The 4835-nt window shown below is 41.3% G+C and overlaps 1 protein-coding gene across 5 annotated transcripts in view; it reads left to right on the top strand.

Moving 5' to 3' along the window:
• The first annotated feature begins 846 nt into the window (after positions 1-846).
• Positions 847-4835, top strand: part of Zbtb5 (zinc finger and BTB domain containing 5) — a 29006-nt gene continuing 25017 nt past the window's right edge. For 2 of the 5 annotated variants that reach the window (XM_023715951.1, XM_023715948.1), the window contains exon 1: positions 1255-2363. The gene's annotated coding sequence lies outside the window, so the exon portion shown is untranslated. Of the gene's footprint in view, positions 1082-1254; positions 2364-4835 lie in introns of those variants that run through there. The other 3 variants (XM_004631834.1, XM_023715950.1, XM_023715949.1) reach the window with 3 other exon arrangements.

The raw sequence follows: 4835 nt of genomic DNA on the forward strand, positions 1-4835 counted from the left end.
CCCCTTTTAGAGTCCGTTTGAGATCTCGCTGGTAGAGCTTAGTACTTCCATATAAATTTTTATATATCAATAAATATGTTGATAAACAAATTTGGGGGGAGATATAAGTGTTTACAAAGTTGGTTCTGGAGACCGCCGATTTGCATGACCTGCGGCACGAGACAAACGTTTCCAGACAGGCCGCCACTTTAAATTCATTGTTTTCACCAGATATTTGGTTTATTTCAACCTAAAACAACCTCTTAGAATTTCAGATTATCTTTTCTTTTTTTCCTTTTTATTTTATACTTCCTAACATTACGAGTTGGGAGCAACTTCTAACAGCCCATGTGCGGGATCTACGAAGGAATGTCTCAGAGTGAGCCCGCAACTACAGAGACCTGCACCAAGAAGGCGGGGAAATCTTTCAGAACTAGCCAATAGCTAGGCGTATTGCCCTTCGGGACCGCCTTCCCAGTAGTCGCGATTGTGATTAGAGAAATTAGGCGGAAAACCTATTTGCCTCAACCTCAACGGGCTTGGATTAGCTGCAGCTCAGTCACTTTTCTATGGCCCAAATTTAAGTCACTTAGTGGTAAGTCCCGCCTTAAAAGGTGTTTGATAACAGTTTTAAGATTGTAAGGTAAATGGTGATTGGTCGGAGCAATCACGGATTCTGTCGGTAGTAAACACAGCCAGACTCCTGGGATCGTGGATTGGTCAGTTTTTCAAGGGGCCGAGTAAATTCCTCTAGGTTCCGTGCCGGCTGGCCGAACAACCATCCCGGGCCCGCCCCCCAATTTGCTGATTGGTTCTAGCTCATTAAGGAGGCGGGGGAATGAAGCGGGTGGGGGGGGCTAAGGGAGCTTGCGTCACTTCCGTTTACTGTAGGCGGCTACCGCCGCTGTGCTCACCGAGCGTGACAGCGAACCGGCCGAAGGAGCAGGGGACTAGAGGGGTGTGCCGGGGGCGGGCAGAAGGGGGAGGAAGTCCCATCACGGAGACTCCAGCCTGGACGTTCCCGCCTCCTCCGACACAGGTCTGATCCGAGAAGGGTCACCGCCTCCTCTAGCGAGGAGAAGGGGGGCGGAGCCCTGCTCAGGTGAGGCGACTCTGTCAACTAGAGTTGGTGGTGGCGCGCGCGGGCGCGCTCACGTGGGGGCCGTTGAGAGCCAGGGCCGCGCTAAGACGCCAGGGAGCGCGCAGACGCTTAGTGCCCCACCCACCCACCCCCGCCTACTCTGTCTGTCTTTCTGAGGGGGTATTGTTACCCTTCTGATTTCAGCGGCCGGGCGGGTGGCAGGCAGGTTCTTCTGCGCAGGCGTGCCCGGTGTCCCGACGCCTAGCTGTCTGCGGGGTGGGGCAGAGGCTCGTGCCCCTGTCTGCAGATCCTGGCCGGAGAAATAGCTTACCAGACCTGGGTAGGAAAGGCCTCCGGATGTACAGCCTGGCAGGATGAATGGAGGATCTGCTGCCCTCCGAGATGGAATCGGGTGGCTTCCTTGCCCTCATCTTGCGTCTTGAGCGACGACGTTTCATTTCATCAGTGGAAGGCCACAGGCCGTCTGGATTCGGAAGTTGGAGGCAGGCGCTGGAGGGGTGAAGTGTTTTGGAATGCCTCATCGTGTTACGAGACGACCGAAGTGTTTAATGGGCATTTATTAAATGCCAACTACTTCCAGGCTTCATGCAAGGAGCTACAGGAGATGCGGTGCTAAGAGACCGCCATCCCAGCCTCTCCATCTGTTTGGAGGACAGATTTGTGCATCAGTACACGAGGCAGTGAATTAAGGATGATTGAAGGGTCCCTTCCCTCTTTCTAAAATAGCGGCTTACTATTGTAGAAACTAATTCCTGAGCAGGAGGCAAATTTTAAATATTTGGAGGAAAATGTTTGAGTAAATGCACAGTAAAGTCTTTAATTGCTAAATAGAAGCTCTAGTTCACATTAATTTGAATTAGTGAAATAAACCCTTCACCTTCAAGAATTTAAAAATATTTCAAATACATGTTCATACTTTTTTACTTGCAGTAAGTACATACATTTGAATCTTTAGAGGGTGAAGACAGCATTGTGCCTTAACAACTGATCTGTTGTTTTTATGTGGAATGTTGTGCTCTAGATAATTTTTAAAGCTGGAGTGGGCATCTGATTATTTTTCTGAAAAATTTGCCTTTCATTTGCCTCATTGCGTGATAAAGGTGGTTGGCAATAGGCTAATAGAGGAAGGAGATCAAATAGCCAGAGGAGAAAGAATTTTAGAGAAAAGCTTCTAAGCCAAAGGAGCTATTTTTTCTCCACTTTTTTTGTAAACCTTTCTGGAAATCTCAGTAAACTTGGCAAGACTGACCTGGCCACCGCAGCCAGCTTGGAGCCCTGCCAGGTAAGATTAATTGGCTGAGGACCTTTTATGGGCCCTTGGGGTTTTTTTTGTTTGGTTGGTTTTTTATGGGCCCTTGGGTTTTGCTGAATAAAAGAAACAGGACTTTTTCAAGAGTCCTGAAGTCAACTTCTTTTCTGCAGATTTGCCTTTTTTGTCATAAAAATTGTGTCAAACCATAAGTTTTAGTTAGCTGGGGATGCTGGCACGCTAGATTCTGGTTAATTGATGTGTGTAGGAAAATTCTGCAAGTAATGAGATCTGTAGGAAAATCATGTTATATTGGGGTGTTTACCTAAATTTAAGGGTCAGTACTATCAAAAGAGACTGTCACAGGATGGTCATAGGTGGATTTTCAGAAATCATTTGGATGACAACATACCTATAAATGTTTTAGTATTTTAAAATTCTTAGCATTAATTATGTTTAATGGAGACTTTAAAATGTCTTGTGTACAATGTGAGTGACAAATGTGCTAGCACAGAATCTTGCATCTGCCTCTGATTCTCCCAAGGAAGGGAGAAAAGGACTCTACAGGTATTGATTGATTCCATGTTCGCTTTCAACTTCTATTTTTTAAGTATAAGTTAATTGTAAGTACTTCCCCCATCTGTCAGTTTTGAGCATATTGTTTTTCTTTTACTATACTTAACATTTCTCAATTGTAGATATTGTCTGGTAGAGCCAGTTTTTTGTTAGTGTAGCAGGTGGGATGGAATGTAACCCTACACTGCACCTTTTGTCTGTAAGTGCCTTTAAGTGAGGAGGAGTATTTTGAAGGGGATTTTCTCATGCTAAAAGACCAGCTGTTTCTGAGTGGTCTTTACAGTTGTTTTCATCATTGAATAGTGGGTTAATCTCAAGATGTACTTTTTGCTGATGCTTTTCATTTTATTTTACATGTATTTGCTAAAAAGCTTTATTTCTTTCAGCTCACACATTAAAAATTGTGCTGGAATACTATCATAATACAGTAGGTATCAAAGATTCTTCATATCCAAGATTATTTTATCCATAGATAATTTTTCTTTTATCTTCTAAACTGAATTATGTTTAAGGCTTCAGTATTTTCTTTCCCCCATCCCCCAGTATTTTCTTCATTTTAAAACAGATTTGGTCACATTTTACTTTCCTTGAAGACAGGATGGCATAAATAAACATTATGTTATAGTTTAATTGGCAGCTTTTTTTTCTTGGCTGTTGTCACATGAAATAAGTTTATAATTACAGACATTTTAGTTTTTATGAAATATGGTGCAATTAAAAGACTTTTATACCCAATTAATTCAATATAATTGTAATCAGTGAATTTTCCACGCATGCTTTTGTGTGTTTGAGGAACTTTGTTAGTGAAAGGAGCTGATTGGGAGTGATTTTTGTATTCCAGCGCTCGGGTGGCTAACGCAGCCTGGGCTACACAGTGAGTTTAAGGCCAGCTTGAACTACATAGTGAGACTGTCTCAAAAAATCAAAATAAACAGTAAATAAATTCATTGAAATTAACAAACTACTTGTTTTATTTAAAGATTAAACACTAAGTCTGATTTTTTTTTTTTTTTTTTTTTCAGAACCAGGGGTTGAACTAATGCCCTTGCACTTGCCAGGCAAGTACTTATTCTACTGAGCCATCTCCCCGGCCCCTAAGTCTAATTTTTTGGAAATTGTATTTGGTAGGCGGTTACTGTGTGTACCTGATAAAAAGTTAACTTACGCTTTATTTCCAACTTCTTAAATTGAAAATGAGTAGGGTAAATTGCTCTTATCCTGTGCATTATATTGTTAACATAGTTAATTGATTATTTAGTACATCTTAAGTAGTTATAATTTAAAATACACTTAATCATTTTTCTCTAAAAATACAAAGGTTTTAACTTTGTAGACTGTTTTAATCTTACTACAAAGGGAATTTGAGGAAAGAAGGTAGGGACAGAAAACCACTGTTTGGAGGCTCAGTTGTGGCAAGAACCCCAAAATACTACAAAAATATAAACATAACTAGTGATATACATTGTATTTCATATTGAATAGGTAATCAAAAGCAACTCAGCAAGTCAAGTACCAGTTGCTTGCTGAAAGTATTGATTTAATAGATGATTCAGAAATGAAGGAATGTAGTACTGTTTTGAAAGTAAACTAGGTATAAGAAATAGGCTAAATATTTTTTTCTCTTTATTAGTAAAGTACCATCAATAACAATGTCTTCCCTTGCTTTGGCATTGGTTTCATAACATGTTTAATTTTTTTATTAATAAATTGTTGTGGGTTTTTTTTTTTGTGGTGGAACCAGGGATTGAACTCAGGTCCTTGTGCTTGCCTGGGAAGCACTTATTCCACTGAGCCATCTCCCTGGCCCCTAGAAATTGTTTTGTTTTGTTTTTTAATCTCTGAGGTAAAAGGCAATGAAAAAAAAAAATTTTTTTTTAAATTTCTTGGGCCAGGGAGCTGGCTCGGTGGAATAGTAGCTTCCCTGGCAAG

The sequence above is a fragment of the Octodon degus genome, unplaced genomic scaffold, assembly GCF_000260255.1.
Source record: "Octodon degus isolate 3935 unplaced genomic scaffold, OctDeg1.0 scaffold00045, whole genome shotgun sequence".
In the NCBI taxonomy this organism is placed as follows: domain Eukaryota; kingdom Metazoa; phylum Chordata; class Mammalia; order Rodentia; family Octodontidae; genus Octodon; species Octodon degus.